The following is a 19,730-nucleotide window of genomic DNA, read 5'->3' as shown; positions in this document are numbered from 1 at the left end:
CAACTGAAGAAGTCGAAAAATGGTACCTAAGGTAGCAGTGGTTCTGCAAAAACTGTAACGCATTCTTAGGTTACCTCACCCTATCCTTTTCACTGACATGCTATCTCGACTACTGTATCCTTGTGAGGGCGGGAAGATTGCTTACTATTCGATTCCGTTCCAGTGTCGCTTGCTAGCTCACGAATTTTCATCTCCTGAAGTTTGACCTCGAATTTGTATTCCATAACTGGAATGTTATCCACTGAAATCATGCAAAACTAAGTGAATTAGATACTATCAGCGACAACAGATTTTTGTATTCGTGGAGCAAAATAATTGACGATGGCCGAAGTAGAGGGGCTGGTAATAGCACGAAAAGCATTTACGGGGACGAGCATTTTGTTAGCATCAAATATAAATTTAAAAGTTGTCAAATATTTCTTAAGATACATTGTAGAGATATAAAATCTCTCCTGTACGTCTTTCGGAGAAAAGTGCTAGCAAGTCAGCTCACAATTGTGTTGAATAGGTAGTGTTAGTTAATGTTGTGGTTCCACTTAAGCCAAGCATAAGTTTAAATCTGTAGCTTCGAGTGGAAACAATGATAAGGTCAAGTGTGAATATTTATGGGTGAAAAGAGAGGTTCGCTTGTCATATAATTTGATGCATTACGCTGAAGTAATGGATATCCGATTATGGAAGGTATTTGACTGTAGTGTAGCCTTGCGCAGAGGTGATGATAAACAGATCAGGCCAGAAGAAAATGAGGTTTTTGAAATGTGATGCTACATACGAATGCTGAAGATTAATTAGGTAGATCGAATAAGTAAGCAGAAAGTACTGAAACTATTTGCGAAGAAGACAAATTTATGGAACAACCTGACGAAAAGAAGTGATCGGTTGATAGAGTACACGCTGAGTGCTCAACGGGCTGTGAATTTTGGTAGTGGAAGGAAGCGTGTAGCGTATTGATTGTAGAGGGATGCCCAAGCCCAGGTACAGTAAGCACGTTCAAATAGATGTAACTTGCTGTAGCTAACCAACGATGAATAGGTTTGCCCAGGATAGAGCGGCGTGGAGAATTAGATCAAGCCATTCCATGGGCTCAAGACCACACCAACAACCGAAGAAGCTATTCGACGAACACAATGCTGAAAACGTGGAGCATTTATTAGTAAACTAAGTGTTTCTAAGTGCAAGACACGCGGCGGAAGGTCACCGCTTACGCATGACGGAAGAGTAGCGTATTTGTGAGCTGGGATAAGCACCGGTGGCAGGATGCCCGGAGAACGCCAGACTGTTGGCACGTGGTGAGACTGATGGACGCAGGAGCTGCACGCCACATGACCAACGACCGCACGCACTCGCCACGTCGCCGAGCTGTTATTAATTCTGTTAGACTGCGTCCCACAGAGTAATGGGTACCCGTCACCGCCCGCAATTGACGCGACGCTAAAGACATTTGCCGCTAACAAGGCAGCGGCGAATTAGGAGACCAGCTGCTTAGCATCGGCCGTCTTCGTCCTTTAGAATTATTTCACCTGTGAAAAAAGGGTTTGAAGCCAGTTTAATAATGAACCGTGAATTATGGCGTGACTGTATCAAGCCATCTCGTTCCTGATCACGATTTCGTTATTAGTTCCCAACGCCAGACAGAACCTGTAATTCAGACCCTCAGAAAAGCTGATATCTCTTTCTTCATTTACTTGACGCTGTAGCTATGTTCTTCATCTCTACGAGGTTAAGGGCAGTACATCTCAACATCTTTGTAATGCCCTGCAATCTCTCCGTCATTTATTGTGCCCGCAAAAAGGTAAACTGCCTAAAAGGTGAGGAGGAAACTTCACTGATTGGTGGGTATGAGATGTTATTTCAGCGATTACCATACCGAGTCAAATTTACAAACAACTAGGCTGTATGAGGCCAATTATCAGTATGACTTTGCACTCTCTGACCTGTATGAGTGTACTAATTACGATGCAAAGGTTTCATAACTGGCTCACAACTGTTGTAGCTGATCCTTGATTTCCCGGCTGTTGACACTTGCACGTAGTTAACGTTAGAGCTTATGCCACTCGCCTTCTATCTAGAACAGAGATCATATAATGGGACGAAAAATGTCATGACGGTAAAATGAATTTCGTGAAAGGTATTGGTCGCTGTTAGCTTTCTTTCTCAACGATCCTTTATATGTGTGAAGCATATCTGTAGTAAGGACTACGGTAATAAGTAAATCACGCGCTACAGAACATACTTCGTAATGGCTAGTAGCGAGGTTTGGTGTTACAAGGAGAGGCACCTCGTCACTGTAAAAACTTGCGTGCGCTACTGTCGTTTTCGGTTCGTACGATACACAGATTCATTTTGTGTAGCAAGAAATAACACACACACACACACACACACACACACACACACACACACACACACACTCATAGGGAGAAAGAGAGAGAGAAAGAGAAACAAAGATGGGGAAAGGTCACTTTTGTGCATCATGACAACATGGATAAATATTTCTCTTCTCTTCTCCCGTCAGTTTAGTGATACTCATCGAAAAGTAAGTTAATGCCACAAATGTGCCGAAAAATTGGTTTTTAGAATAGTCTTAATGTAGACAATTTTCGGAATTTTTCACGGCTACCCATACAGTCACTTATTATCGATCTCTTTAAGGCTGTAATCACAATGTGAAGCACATTTTCAGATTTTTTCAGTTACTTTCGTCAGCCAAATAATGTGAGAGATACTCATCTTATCATCCCCATCCACAGAACAATATCGAGTTGCTTTATGATGCCGCAAACCACTTCACTTTTTTTTTCTATATCAGTTTCTCTGCAGCAGCTTTTACGTTGTACTTGAAAGCAATTAATTTAAATCAACCACCCACCTGATTTGACAGTGATATCCGAAGCTGATACAATAGTGCATGTTATACTGCATATTACGTATTCAAGGGACCTTTATTACTCCTCTGAGTAACAAAAGCGTTGCCGGTAGAAATATACACACACCAAAAAATGTTTTGCGTCACCTCGGTTCCGAGAGTTGCGGAACCTGTACAGAAAAATTGGAATAGAGATCAACAGAAACATCATTTCCTTCCTCTTTATTGCTCACGAAATCCACACGTTGCATGTTATACCACCATACAGCGAGACCTCCAGAGGTGGTGGTCCAGATTGCTGTACTCACCGGTTCCTCTAATACCCAGTAGCACGTCTTCCTGCATTGATGCATGCCTGTATTCGTCGTGGCTTACTATCCACAAGTTCGTCAAGGCACTGTTGAAACAGATTGTCCCACTCCTCAACGGCGATTCGGCGCAGATCCTTCAGAGTGGTTGGTCAGTTATGTCTTCCATAAACAGTCCTTTTCAATCTATCCCAGCCATGTTTGATAGTGTTCATGTCTGGAGAAGATGCTGCCCATTGTAGTCGAGTGACCTCGTTATCCTGCAGGAAGTCATTCACAAGATGTGCACAATGCGGGTGCGAATTGTCGTCCATGAAGACGAATGTCTCGTCAATACGCTGCCGATATGGTTGCACTATCGGTCGGAGATGGCATTGAAGTATCGTACAGCCGTTACGGCGCCTTCCATGACCACCATCGGCGTACGTCGGACCCAGATAACGCCACCCCAAAACATCAGGGAACCTCCATGGTGCTGCACTCACTGGGCATTGTGCCTAAGTCCTTCAGCCTGACCGTGTTGCCTGCAAGCACATCTCCGAAAATTATCTGGTTTAAGGCAAATGCGATACTCTTCGGTGAAGAGAACGTGATGCCTCTCCTGAGAGGCCCATTCGGCATGTTGTTGGGCTCGTCTGTACCGCGCTGCATGGTGTCGTGAATGCAAAGATGGACCTCGCCATGGACGTCGGGAGTGAAGCTGCGCGTCCTGCAGCCTATTGCGCACAGTTTGAGTCTGAACACGACGTCCTGTGGCTGCACGAAAAGCATTATTCAACATGGTGGCGTTGCTGTGAGGATTCCTCCGATCCATAATAGGCAGGTAGCTGACCTCCACTGCAGTAGCAGTCTTTGGACGGTCTGAGCGAGGCATGGCATCGTCAGTTCCTGCCTCTCTGTATCTCCTCCATGTTCGAACAGCATCACTTCGGCTCACTCCGAGACGCCTGGACACTTCCCTCGTTGAGTGCCCTTCCTGGCTTAAAGTAACAATGCGGACGCGATCGAACCGCAGTTCTGACCGTCAAGGCTTGTTTGAACTACAAACTACATGGGCCGTGTACCTCCTTCCTGGTGGAATGACTAAAACTGATCGGCTGTCGGACCCTCTCCGTCCAATAGGCACTGCTCATGCACGGTTGTTTACATCTTTGGGAGGGTTTAGTGACATCTCTGAACAGATATTTGGATTATGTCTGAGATACAGTATCCACAGTCAACGTCTATCTTCAGGTTCTGGGAACAGGGGTGATACAAAACGTTTTTTGATGTCTGTATTATTGGCCTGTTTTAATATTGCAGCTTAACAGAGAGAAGGGTAAGACACGCCAGCCCTGAAACCGTAAACTGTAACACAACAAGTCCGCACTTCTATTGACTTTGTGTATTTGTCGCAATGTTTGATCGAAAATCGAAACACTAGGTAAACCGTCAGACATGGGCAAACAAGTCAATCCAGAGGCGAGTTGTTCCAGTTCATAACTATTCTACAACATTTGCGGCCTTGCAGAGAATAATAATGTCTGTTGAAAACTTTATCGATTACTGCATTTAGATTTCCCTTGATTATTCGAAAACACTAGGGTTGAAATGTAGGGTACACATGGCTAAAAAGGAAACTGGAAAGATGAAATAAGTAGGAAATCACTCTAAGTGACAGCAATATATCCCCTTACCTTTAATGCTTATCTCCACAGAAAACTTTCTTCTGTTTCAGGCACCCATCCAAAGCCCGTGAGACACCAAATGAAACAACTGTCGTGATGAGAGTGTCCCAATTTGACACTCGAGGTACCGCTTACATGTATTTAGCTCTAACCATTTGAAGGCAGCCCAGCACCGATTCTGCATCACCCCTTGGATTCGACGAGTCCTTGGTAGGATTCTGATTCTGTGTGGCTCCAGCTGTCTACGCGCAAGTCATGCCATTTCCGAAAATTACGGAGCGATTGTTTGTTTGGCTCGTAGCTGCCACCAAATAATGTCCCAGATGTGTTCCATTGGGCTAGAATCAGGCAAATTTAATGGTCAAAACGTACACGAGAGTTCACTATCATGCTCCTCAAACTACTGTAACGATTGTAGCCCTCTGACACACACGATTACGCCGCTGGAAGAGGCCATCACCGTAGAGGCAGATATCAAGCTTGAAAGTATGCAGACTGCTTGCAATAATCACACAGTCCACAGCTCTCAAGGTGCCTCCGATTAGTAACACAGATCGCATGGAAGTCAAGATGTATGTCCACCATAGCAGCTTTTATCGTACAAAAGGTAGTTATTCTGTATGAGAACCTTACTGGCTGTGGGTAGCTCTTCTGCAAGATGACCTCCCTGCCCCGCTAAATGTGCTCATTTGAGAATTCTTTAAAACAATATCGGCCTTCTTCCAAGTGTCCGGAAGTCTGTTTGAGCAGCTGCCATTTTGTACGAGCTATAACAACCTGTTTACGGTCACTATAGCTCGTTTCTTAATTTCTTCGATCTCTGTTGCCTTGCCCACTTTTGAGCTCCAAATAAATGTTATAAATTTTAACAAGAACATCTAATAGTTTCAGATACACCAGAAGTGATACATTCACCGACTTATCAGCGTCATACGATAGTGTATGGAGAGAAGGCATGGGATACAGGCTTCCTCTAGTACCTCCCTGAAAAAAGAAAAAAAACTCTCGACTGACCTAACGCATGTTAACCGCCCCAGAATTCCATGGCGTTAGGGGGTTCAACATCACTTCCGGAAGATAAAGTAAAGAATGGTTACCACAGGGGTCAGTGTTTGCTCCACTTTCTTTCAACTTGCAGATAGGTGAAGAACAAAATCAAGGAATATTGGTTACGTCAACGATGCGTACTTGGAACTAGGTGTACTTCTATTCTAGAGTCAGAAGAAATTCTAATGGTGGACCTAGATGTAGAGGGATATTACTTCCACAAATGGAGAGTTCAGTAAAACGCCAACAAAACGGAAGTTTCCTGCTTCGAAAAGGAGGAGATTAGGAGGAGCAGATGAGTCGTTAACGTATCGTCGAAAACAAGGTCATTAGAGACGGAGCATAAGCTCGTATTCGCCAACCGAGCGAGGTGCCGCTGTTGGTAGCACACTGGACTCGCGTTCTGGAGGACGACGGTTCAAACACGTGTCCCACTCTTACTGATTCTTTTTTCTGTAATTTCCATAAATCGATTCAGGTAAATGCCGGGATGATTCCTTTTAAAAGGGCGCGGCCTGTTTCCTTGCATATCTTTCCCTAATACGAGCTTTTGCTCCGTCTCTAATGACCTCGTTTTCGACTGGACGTTCAACACTAATCTCCTCCTCCTCTTCGGATTAGGGAAGGATGGAGAAGAAAAGCGGCCGTGCCCTTGCGAAGGAACAATTCCTGCATTTCCTTTAACCGGAAGTCACGGAAAATCTACATCAGGATGATCGGATGTGGGGTTGAAACCTCGTCCTGCTGAATGGGTGTCCAGTGTGCCACCCATGGCGCTACACCACTCGGGGTTTCCTGCTTGTACTGCCGGAAGAAAGCTCACACAAACAGTTTGAAAACACGACACGTGTTCATAATAAAACATCAAAGTACCATCGGGTAACCCTCTATAGAACTCTTTCAGGTGGCATCTAATAACAGCCAAAATATTGAAAACGAGAAACAACATCGTTCAGTTGCTATGGCAAGGCCCTCTAGGATCCACGCTGCATTCTTCTACTTTTGCTGTTATCTTGTTGGTCGTTCAGTATTGGCCACAAAAAACGAGAACTTCAAGTTAAATACCACCATGAGAATAATTGAAGACGTTATCAAAATGCATAAATGCTCTCAGGAACGATCAGAATAAAGTTGTAGATGGTAAATATCTATCAATCCATCAAGGTAACGATGATCATTTCAGTTCATTTTCTTGAGGACTTATTCAAGCGGCAATACAGAGTCGGCCTGGTTTACTATTTATTTGGCAGTGTTAGTAGCAGAGGGTGGCCAGAAGCCCATCCTGCCTCCACCCCGAACCCCCCCAGGTTGGAATCAGTGTACCCCAACTGTCTGTATCTAGAGTAAACCATCAAATTGTGCGAACGCGTTTCAACTGTCTGAAAGTCGTGTAACTGAGGAGGAACGTGGAGACCAGCCCAGTATTCACTTAGTGGGATGTGGAAAACAGCCTAAAACCACACATCCAGGCTCGCTGGCCTACTGGCCCCCGCGATTAATCCGCTGGGTTGATTCGATCCTGAGCTGGCGCGCTTATCCAACTCCAGGAAGCAGCGCATTAGTGCTCTCGGCTGCCCTGGCGGGTCATCAAGATAACGATAATACAAACCATTAATTGACTCCACTCTGGACGACCACCAACAAAATCAGCAAGGGTCACTGTGAAACACGAGTTCAGCCATTCAAAAGCATGGACTGAAGAATGGGCTGTGCAACAAATAACGAAATAATGATATGCCACCTGTTACCAAAAAAAAGGTCACGATTTGACCTGTCACGCATTACTTTATCAGTGTTAAATTGAATTGGAACTCAAGGTTAAGATGCACATACGTTTTACACAAATGGGGTTTGGCAGCCATACCACTTAGTGACAGAGGAGAATCACAGATCATTACCCACATCAAAGGCGATAGCCCCACAAGATCATACGGTGACTTCCTACTGACGGCTCCGAAGTCGATAAACTACATAAGTGCGCAATATGTTTGTAAGGTATATATTACGCTCCACGATTTATTTATTTTTAGCTATGTGTCAAAATAAGAGAAAAAGAAAGAACATTTCTCTCTTCTCATACACAATGAGCATTGCTTTTGTGAAATGTTTGCATAACAAATCCGGAATTTCTTTAACAATATCTCACTTAAATTACATCAAAAGTATCATAGTCCTACTGATCCCCTTGAACCCTCAAATACAGCAATCTCTGTTCCCACAGCATATTACGAGTTCGATCATTAAACCACGACGGGTCCTTTCAACCGTTAATCCAATTACTTGGCACTTGAGTCTGTCGAGCACGATTTACCATCAGTTTAAATTTTTTCCATAATCCCTCTATGTCCGTCATACTGGCGCTAAATCATTGTCTAAGTGGGATAATAACTACTGACAGATGGTTGTCTGATTTTTCTAACATAAACACACGCCTCACGTTGTTGACGAATTTGTTAACTGTAGTAACTATCGTCGCTATGATCAGACCATGGTTACTGATCGCTATTTCTTTACTACAACTATGGATAAGGTCAAGTTTAGTTGTACTTACAAGTTATGTAATATTTCCATTACGTATTGATTGCCTGGATAGTTGTTCGAGGCAGTTTTCGCAAAACGTGTTTAGAAGTACTTCACAATACAGTCTGTCCGTACCACCAACAGTGAATCCATAGACGTTCCAGTTTATACTCAGTAGGTTAAAGCTACCTCAAACTAATATTGCATGATCTCGGTATGTACGCACTACCGCCTGTGGACATGCTTTAAATCACCCTAGAACTGTCACAGCGGAATCGGGAGTTCGATTAAAACATCCAACAGGTAACATGATTTCATTTATACCTATTATACTTCTCCAGATAACTTTGCCGTTACACACAAATGCGAAGTCAATAGAGACAATATTTTTGTCAACTACGAGGAGCACTCCTCCTATGGCATCTACTATATCTTTTCGATATGTATTCCATGACTCGCTAAGCATCTTAGTGTTTTCTACTTTGGCTTTTCAGCCAGCTGTCGGTGCCGAGAGCGCGAAAACTTTCCTGGAGAGCAGTAAATTCTGGAACCTTGTGACGAATACTTCCGCAACTTACTGACAGAATTTTGATTGTCGATGTGTCTTTACTCTGAACGCGGTCCGACTTCACTATCTGCGTGTCGTCTGGTGCATGATCATCGCAGTACCTCAAACTACTGTTTAAACTAGAAAAAACCTCAGTATGCACTGCTCAAGTACTCTGGCACACAAGTAGCTGCTTCCTTTATGAAGTGCACCCCTGACCCATCTCGGGGAGTTCTAGAGATCTCCACGTGATAAAGAAGGCCCAGAAATCTTCAGACAACACCGTCACAAAGTCGACAAACCTTTAGATGAGTCCCTTCACTCGGCTCCAAACCAAAGGAACCCGAGAGACTTTGGGCTCGATGCTGCAAATTGTGAGTTCGACTCGATGCAGAACCGAGTTGAAGCGACTGTTGCTTCCAGAAGTGTGGGCTCCTTGTGCTACATTTCCAACCTTGTATATCCCATACCGTCTTCAAATTTAGTCAAGTATCCATCGTACTATATTTTATAGGCACAACATATAAACTTCCTTCGTTAGTGGCCAGTAGGGTACTCGAAACCAGCGAAATGAGGTACACACTACATGGCGAAAAAAAGTGAAGCATCCCAAACCCGTAGTCTACTGCCAATGTAGCTTGGTACTCCCACATACCGTTGGTGAATAAGTACATTACTGCAGCTGCAATTATCTGTGACAAGTAGAATGACCACTGAAGTGCATGAGTACTGTTCGGTCTTAGTGTTGTCATAAGTCCTAGTAGGGCATATAAGGGGCGTGAACTGCGTCACAAATTGAATGAAGACTGAGAAGGTCAGAGAGATGCTACATACTCTGTCACGCAAGGGGCGATTACTGGGGGGGGGGGGGGGGGGGGGGGCATTAGTACAGTTGACTCTGTGTCAGGAGGTAGTCTTCCAGTTCCCTCCTTGCCAATTTTCCTTGGAAGGATGGTAGTGACCTGTGTCGACGGTATGCACAGTGAAAGAAGATTCAGAATTAGTTATTTATTTTCATACAAACAGAGGTAGAGTCTTGACTCGTGCTGGGGATCGCCTGTCAATGCCCGCGGAGAAATCGCGTCGTATGCGGCCTTCAGCCCGCTCGAGGCAGCTGACCACTATACACTTCGTTTCAGCCGGCTGCTGCACTGGCGGTTCGCCACTCGCGGTGGCCCCAGCTCAGGCTGTACCGCGACGCCGTGGCGGTGAGTGGTGAACTTACACACGCGGTCTTGGGGGTGCTCTCTGTGCTCCCGCTAACCACACCTCTTCGTCATACGGCGATGACGGTTGCCTTGGAGACCTGAAGTTCGACGATATAGTCCTTCTGTCCAGGTAGGTCCTAGTCAGTCTGGCAGGATGTCGGAAGCGCTCGGTTCCTGATCCAGGTGAGACAGAAAGACGTCCAGGTCCTCCTATCTGCGAGAGGGGCAGAATCTGGTACAGAACTCTGCGACATGATTATGGCGAAGTAGCCATCTCACCCAGTAGCTACTGTTGTCGTCCGTAGCGTGCAGGACATGTACAGTACACTTGTGCCTGACATCAGTTCTCTGCTGAGTATCGAATGTGAAGGCGTCATGTGCCATCGATCTGTCTGGCCGACTGAGTTACAAGCTAAACTGCTGGGGTATTTATAGGGTGCAATAGTGGCTAATGTTTATAGATGCCATTCATCATGACCGTATGGGATTTGTCATTACGAAGATATCAGCTGTATCTGCTGTGCTTGCTTAGCGGGATTGATACAGATATGGTTCGCAAGAGCTCTTGGCGTCTTTTGTCGCGTTCGCTTTACCCTCTCTGTCATCACATAGTGAAGGTGACGTGATGCTGTGTGGCTGCGCTGACCCACTACGTTCTGGTGAAGTCTCCTCCCTGGCTCGCTAGAAACGCCGATGTTGTGTTTTGGCCTGGCCAAGTCTCGGTGGCAAAATGTTTTCTGTGCGGCCGCCTCGTTTCGACATTGTTGTAATGTAGCGAGATAGCTCCGCTCCGGGACTTTGAAAATTTTACTGGTTTTACTGCCCCATGCAAGACTGGCATGCAACAGTTCTTAGTATATGGAACAGTTCGAAAGGGATCTCATTGTGGAACTCCATTTGACTGGATGGCTGAATCGAGCAATACCCAGATTTGTGTCACTGAGAAACATGACGGTGGCCTGGAAGTGGTCTTACTTTTCTAATATTTTGGTGAGACACTGCGTAATTATTTGAGGAGCCTGTGGCCCAACATACCATATATGGGTATTGGTGTCTGATTTTTGGTGTACGTGGCATTTGATTTTTTATGTCATCTCGTTGTCTCTGTACAGCTGTACCATGGGAAGCAAGGAGAGGATGTTGTTTGGTGGATGAGATCCTCTTTCTATATCACAAACTGCACACAGTTATTAACTGGGTTCTTTATTGACAGCTGGCCACTGTGGCCGAGCGGTTCGAGGTGCTTCAGTCCGGGACCGCGCTGCTGCTTCGGTCGTAGGTTCGAATCCTGCCTCGGACATGGTCGCTGGTTTGAATCCTGCCTTGAGAATGTATGTGTGTGATGTCCTTAGGTTAGTTAGGTTTAAGTAGTTCTAAGTCTAGGGGACTGATGACCTCAGATGTTAAGTCCCATAGTGCTTAAGAGCCATTTGAACCATCTTTATTAACATAAACAAAGAGCTACTTCACCTCCCATATGCTGTGGTACAAGGTCTCCGTTGTAGTCCACTTTAGTCTCACTGGTGCTGAAGTACAAAGTCCGCTATGTACGATATTATGTTCAGTATGTTCTGCCTGATTCTGAGCTAGAGGCTGTGACTGTGGCGCCAACTCGGTGACACACTGGAACTCAAACAGACTCAAACTAACTGGCCCTCCAGACCGTGGCGGCTATTAAAAACTAGAAGCAGAGAGAGCGTTGGCGGCACGTTTACTGTGAGTCTGTTGTTGGCCTCTGTCGAGCTTTGCCTAACCTCTGTACTACATGGTGTGCTGGTGGCAGCTTATGCCGGCACAGGTTTGCGCCCACTTTGTTGTGGACTGTAGGTAAATGAGCATCTGACAGGTAGTTGTAGTTACAGCTGGGCAGTCCAGTGGAAGGTCAACCAGCTCGTGAGCCTTTCACATTTTCAATGCTCCAGAAATGATGTCAGATCTTCCCAGTGGCACACAAAAAAGGAAGATTTGTATTATTCAAGTTCATTCAAGTGAAGTGAAAACTTTTATAGATAAAGGAAGTACGATACTTCATTCAAATAGGAGGTAAAGGCGATTTTGTTGATATGGTGATATCCTCTGTTGGTAGCACGTGTGGGTAGATATAGCACCGAGGTGATTTGTTTTACTGAAAACTGGTGAATAATCATTAACTTTTACAACTTGTATTACTCATAACAGAACAGTTTATCAATTTGTGGTGCTCATCAATGCATTTACCATAAGCGATTCAAATGTTTCATGCTGTGTTTAATTAACTAGTTACTCATTTTTAATTAAACTTTTGATCAAGATGAGTTTGTGATATTATCCAAGGCTCTGTGTGGTGGCAGACATAATAACATACCACCTACAAATTTTAGTTGTAAGCTTTACATTTTTCATTGTCATTTTCAATTAATTGATTAGTAATTCATGTAGTTTTGTCCATAATTCAAAAACTGATAGCAACAGGACATTGCTCATCCAGGCATGACACTGTGCCAGGTTCCCCAGACACGTTCTCGACAGAGTGTGTGGGAGCAGCTCAGCCGTCAAATCTGTCCAAATCCAGTGTCGAGAATGTCAAAGATCAGTGTCAACAGTTGAGGGCCAGCTTTCTTGAGGAGAGGATACAACCAATTCCATGCACATATCCAGGTCACACTGGTTTCAATCTCGTACCGATAAATCGGTCCGTACTGCCGACTTCTTTGTAAATCTGACTTGGTTTTATAATCATTGAAATAACATAATACCCTCCCAACCTGTGAGGTTTCATTGACTTGTGGGTGGAACACTTTATTTGTCGGGCACTGTATATTTTCATTACGATTGTACTGTAGTAAAAAGAAGCAGATGCCACGTCTGCCCACGGCCACTGTCTCCAACTCGTAGCGCAAGCGGCCTAGGCGGAGAAGGGAACAAGACACCCTGAGGCGAGGACACTGTAGCCATTCTACGAGCACACCGCAGGAAGCCGGGAGGACGCCCTCGCCTCGCTCCAAAAGGGACACGTCGCGAAGAAATTCGCTGACAAAAAGAAGTGTGTCTAGAATTCATGAACATCTGCAGCCATTAGGATAAAATTTCAGGAATGTACGTGCGAACACATGTGAGTTCTTCTGGCATATCGGCAGTTGTTTTACCTGCCTTAGAGAGCAGGAATGTGCCGACATTACAGTACCCCACGGGCACAGGGAGGAACATACACAAAGCGCAGGGAATACACGCAAGGGGGCGAGTGAAAAAAGCACCGTTATTAAGAAGTTTTTATCGACAGTAAAGACGTTCCTTATAAATGATGGACGCCAACAGACTCTGAGACGAAGCCCAAACATGAGTCTGTGCAGGCCTGACACAGAGACAGCGGTTACAAACAAGTGTTGTGCACCTGCCCCAACAAAAGCTCTGGAATGCAGAAAAACATAGTGATAGTGTGACATCGTGAGAAAGATGCCAGTTCCTGAGGCACATACCAGCCCACGCGAGATAATGTATTCACTGAGAGAGCCGAGTCCATGAATCGGTGATCTGCCATTGGGCTGCATAGGAAACTGAGTCCGCCAATGACAACGTCACGAGAGGACGTTGAAAGGAAGAATTGAACTGGGAAGTGGATTAGGACAGAAGGGTCAGCTGGAGAGACAGCGCAGAAGTGAGAGGACATGAGCGCTCTTCCAACCACCACTAACATCCGCCTTCCAACAGCATGATTACAGCTTCGGCCACGCAGCCGACAACGGGCCGCAAAGGCGCGACTGCTGTCGACAACAGCAGACTCGTGCTGTGTACCGACGTAGCTCCTACAGCCGACGATTGATGACAAATAATGGTGAAACGATTCATTCACCCTTCCCTTCAATAACTGAGTCGGCTCACGTCCAGACAAATGGGCCCTAAGGTTTTGGTTCGTGTAAACAGCACAGAAGTGAATACATTTCCTTCGGGTTTTAATCATCCAAGCAATCTTTTACATTCATATACTAAACCCTTAATTTTATGCCCTTTTGTGCTTGATTTCTTTTAATTGTTGGCTCCCAGTGTGGGTCAATCTCACTGGTAGTTTTCGTGTTATGTGATAGCACAGACAGGAATTTCTTTAATTCACCACACCATGGATTACCTACACAAAGAAAGCACGCAGTATCTTTCTCTCCAGTTGTATGCCCCCCCCCCCCCCCCCCCCCCCTGGGAGTTCCAGAAAATGTTCCGAAAAAACTGGTCCTGTTGGCCCTACATTTCGTCGTGATATCCTGCTGTATTGGATAACGAGTCCGGAACCACGCTGCTGCTACGGTCGCAGGCTCGAATCCTGCCTCGGGCATGGATGTGTGTGATGTCCTTAGGGTAGGTAGGTTTTAGTTGTTCTAAGTCTAGGGGACTGATGACCTCAGATGTTAAGTCCCATAGTGCTTAGAGCCATTTCAACCATTTTTTTTATCACTGTATAACGACAACTAGTCATCAACCAAATTTCTCAAATTTTCCAGGAGGCCTCATGTTACAAGTACCTTACTTGAGAACTAAATACACTCTAAGACAAAATACGACGCTCCATGAAGGAATTATCCGAATGGGACACAAATCGGTTGATGTAATGTACATGCACAGACAAACAAACGATCGCAATTTCAGAAAAAACTTGATGATTTATTCAAGAGAATGAGCTTCATAAAGTGAGTAAATCAGTGTAAAGTTCTTCCATTTTTGGCTCCTGTGCAAGCAGTTTTTTGGGTTGGCACTGATTGACAGACTTGTCGTATGTCCTCCTTAGGGGTAGTGCGCCAGATTCGCGATAGATAATTTAAGCCCCGAGATGGCTGAAGGACCCTGCCCACAATGCACCAAAATGTCTAAATTGGGGATCAATCCGACGAAATGGCTGGCGAAGATGTGGTCTGGTAAGCACAGAAACGAGCAGTACATATTCTCGCTGTGAGCGAGCTCGCATTATCTTACTGAACTGTAAGCCGATGATGGTTTGCCATGTAGAGCAACAAAACGGGTAGTAGAGTAGCGTCGACGTACAGTCGTGCTGTAAGGATGTCGCGGATGACAACCAAAGGCGTCCTGTTACGAAAAGTCTTGGCACACCACACCGTCCCTCCTGGTTCTCGAGACATACCACAGCGGGTGGCAGTCACCTTTGTCCTCCACTGGAGTCCGGGGCGTATTCGCTAATCACGGGGGCACTATTTGAAGCGGGACGCATAACTGAAGACGATTCCACTCCAGTCAATGAGATTGCAGGCCGGAACGCGTCCGGAGACAGCCTGGACAGTGGTTGGATACTAACGTGACTGTCGTCTTCCAGACGGCCCGACAACCACGAGTGATGTTCTAGGGAGCCATTTCGTTTCATAGCAGGACCCCCTCTTTGATTGTAATTCTCTGCATCCTTGCAGTACAGCGGTACGTCGACGATGTCCTACAACCAGTTTTCTTGCCCTTCATACCAAGTCATCCTGGGATTATATTTCTGCACCATTATGCGCACCCAAACGCGGCTAGAGTCTCTACTGTCCACCGTGTGAGCAAAGTCGCAGGATCGCTGCCCAGTTGAGAACGTTTGCAGCATTATGGACAGATCCCTCCAAAAATCTCAAAATGGCTCTGAGCACTATGGGACTCAACTGCTGTGGTCATCAGTTCCCTAGAACTTAGAACTACTTAAACCTAACTAACCTAAGGACATCACACACATCCATGCCCGAGGCAGGATTGGAACCTGTGACCGTAGCAGTCGCACGGTTCCGGACTGCGCGCCTAGAACCGCGAGACCACCGCGGCCGGTCCAAACATCTTGCGGCTTAGATCGTTTAGCGGGCCAATTACACAGAATTTGGTACATCATCCCTCAGGAGAGTATACGACAACTCTGTCAATCTGTGCCAAGCCGAGTAACTGCTTGCATAAGGGCCAGAAGTGGACCAGAGTTACTGACTTGCTCAATTCATGAAGCTCCTTCTCTTGAATAAATCATCCACCCTTTTCTGGAACTGTAATCATATATTTGTTTGTACATGTACATCATATCTACCGATTTCCGTCCCATACAGATAATTCCTTGACGGTGCGTCGTTTTATGTCTCAGAGTGTACATTAAAAGTTGTATTAAAATATTAACTTTTAAATCCATAAGTATTACCTGTCTAAGTCTTACACCAAACTGTGTCGACGATGATGTCATTAAATTCAGAGTTCAATAGAGCAGAAGCCTGTTAGAAAACAGAGATAGTTCACTGACGTCATTGTATAGCAGGAGACATGATGACTTAAACAGAATTAGTATTGGCTGCGATAAAAGACAGTCTTCTATAAATGTAGAAAAATGTAGCTCAGTGCAGATTAAGAAGAACAATCCCGTTTATCCGACTACAGTGTCACTGTTGTGCTGCTTGATATGGTCACGTAGATTAAATATCTAGGAGTAATACTGCAAAACAATATGAAATGGAATGACCACGTAATGTCGGTAATAGGGGAGAAGAATGGTCGACTTCGGTTTACTGGGAGAATTGTAAGCAAGTATAATTCATCTGTAAGAGAAACAGCACGTAGAACATTAGCGTGAGCAATTCTTGTGTACTGCTCACAGATTTGGAATCCCTACGAGGTCACATTCAAGGAAGAAGGCATCGAAGCAATGTAGAGGCATACAGCTAGATTTTTTTAAGGGTGGGTCGGATCAACACTCGTGTATTACGGGAATTCTCCGTGAACACAAATGGGAATTCCACAAAGAAAATTGGCAGATCCGTCATTTCTGACAAACTGCAGAACGATCCCACTGACGCCAACGCAAATTCGGTGCAAGGTCTGCGAACACAAGAGCAGACACATTATGGCCCATTGGAAGTATTTGTCACTGTAGAGCCAACTAAATTGGCACAACTGCCTCATATTGTGTAGGATCTCCGCGGGCACGCAGAAGTGTCACAACACGACATGGCATGGACTCGCCTAATTTCTGAAGTAGTGCTGGAGGGAACTGACACTATGAATACTGCAGGACTCTCCTTAATCAGTAACAATACGAGGAGGGTGCAAATCTCCTCTGAACAGTACGCTGCAAGACATCCCAGATATGCTCAATAATGTTCATGTCTGGGGAGTTTGGTGGCCAGCGGAAGCGTTTGAACTCAGAACTGTTCCTGGACCCACTCTGTAGCAATTCTGGACGTATGGGGTGTCCCAGTGTCCGGCTGGAATTGTCCAAGTCCGTCGGAATGCACAATGGACGCGAATGGATGCAGGTGATCACAGAGGATGCCTACGCAAGTGCGACCTATCAAAATCATACCTACACATATCAGGGGTACCATATCACTCGAACTGCACACGCCCCACACAATTACAGAGCCTCAACAGCTTGAACAGTCATCTGGTGTCATGCAGGATACATGGATTCATGAGGATGTCTCCATACCCGTACACGACCATCTGCCCGGTACAACCCATAGACGTCCATGGGCTCGATACAATTTGAAACGAGGCTTGTCCGTCCAGGCAACATGTTTCCTCTCATCAACAGTCCAATGTCGCTTTTGATAAGCCCAGGCGAGGCGTAAAACATTATGTTTTGCAGTCATCAATGGAACAAGAGTGGGCCTTCGGCTCCGAAAGCCCATATCTATGATGTTTCGTTGAATTGTTCGCACGCTGACACTTGTTGATGGCCCAGCGTTGAAATCTGCAGCAGTTTGCGGAAGGGTCGCGCTCCTGTCACGTGGAATGATTCTCTTCATTCGTCATTGATCCCGTTCTTGTAGGATAATCATAAGGGAGGAGCCTCTTGCAAGACTTTTGGAACGTCTAAACCCAGGTTTTCAACTATTTTCACCGTTTGTTTTAACAAGACACCAATTACACTGTGACGCAAATTCGAAATCGTGTTTTGGCATAGCTATTCTTCCTAATTTACGATGTCAGAGATTTCATGTTTTAGCGGCTGTTCTGCGCTGCAGTCATGGACCGTGCGCCTGGTCCCGGCGGAGGTTCGAGTCGTCCCATAGGCTGGGTGTGTGTGTTTGAACTTGCAATAATTTAGGTTAAGTAGTGTAAAACCTTAGGGACTGATGACTTAGCAGTTAAGTCCCATAAGATTTCACACACATTTGAACATATTTTGATATCCACGGCACACTCGGGAAATGTTCGTACGGGAAAATCCCCACAAGTGGAGATGCTGGGTCCCATCGCTCGTGCGCCGACTGTTAACACAACGTTCAGATACCTTAGTAACCTGCCACTGTAGCAGGAGTAACCGATCTAGCAACTATGCCAGACACTTGCTGTCTTATACAGGCGTTGCTCGCCGCAGGCCCCTGTTCAGCCTGTTTACATATTTCTGTTTTTGAATTCGCATGCCTATACCAGTTTCTTTCCATATGGGAGCCGCCCGCTGTGGCCTAGTGGTTCTAGGTGCTCCAGTCCGGAACCGCGCTGCTGCTATGGTCGCAGGTTCGAAACCTCCTCTGGCATGGATGTGTGTAATGTCCTTAGCTTAGTTAGTAGTTCTAAGTTTAGAGGACTGCTGACTTCAGAAGTTAATTCCGATAGTGCTTAGAGCCATTTGAACCATCCATCTGGGAAGAGAGGACTGCTGGGGTGACCGAGCGGTTCTAGGCGCTACAGTCTGAAACCGCGCGACCGCTACGGTCGCAGGTTCGTATCTTGCCTCGGACATGGATGTGTGTGATGTCCTTAGGTTAGTTAGGTTTTAGTAGTTCTAAGTTCTAGAGGACTGATGACCTCAGAAGTTAAGTTCAATAGTGCTCAGGGCCATTTTTTGGGGAAGAGAGCGGGAAAATGAATTTCTAGCAGTGGTGGAAGGTATCGTCCTCCATGCATCGCGCGATGTCTTGAGAAGTGTTATGGAAATGAAGATGCAAATGTACAGAAAGAAAAGGCGAAACAAAGACGGAAAAACCGGATATAGGCAAATGAGCAGACAGAGTACACACTTTGTCGCGCTGTTAACTTGGCAGACGGCTTGACCGGTGAGAAAGCTTCGCTGCCGTTAACACCTCTGCGCCCTCTGCTCGTTTGTACTGGAACAATAAGAGAAGCGCGGCAGTAAAATGTGCCACTGTGCTTCCTCCAACATCGCCTCATTACGCGCTGCGTCGTAAAGCGGCCATGTGGGAGGGGCAGTGGAGGTCGACAGGCTACTGTGCGTTACGCGCCGACACAGCGCGCTGTCTGGTCTGGAACGCGCGGTATTCAGAGGCAGCCTCACTTCTGCTGGATAGCGCCCTGTGTTTTTGTCTCAGTCTGAGGAATGTTAACAGTGGTCTTCCGTTTGTGTAGTAAAAGGTTTCCCGTGTCTGGTGCCAACAACCAGTAGTGAAGAATGTTACACCGTCCAGGAAGAGGTATACGCAGACGTGTCGGTGACTTAAGACTGAGCCGCAGTGAAAAGGTCGTGTTCTTTTATGCGAGCTGTAGAGGCAGCGGTATCTCTCTATTCCATTAATGTTTTATAGCTTCTTTCGTCGTAAGTGGCAACGAGGTGACAAACGTACGTCCCCATGGTGGAGTTCTGTAGTATGTAAACAAGAACAGTGTGACTGCGTTATTCGACGATTG

This window comes from Schistocerca gregaria, chromosome 6 (genome assembly GCF_023897955.1).
Source record: "Schistocerca gregaria isolate iqSchGreg1 chromosome 6, iqSchGreg1.2, whole genome shotgun sequence".
Lineage (NCBI taxonomy): Eukaryota > Metazoa > Arthropoda > Insecta > Orthoptera > Acrididae > Schistocerca > Schistocerca gregaria.
The sequence above is the reverse complement of the archived record's forward strand: the minus strand, read 5'-3'. Positions refer to the sequence as shown.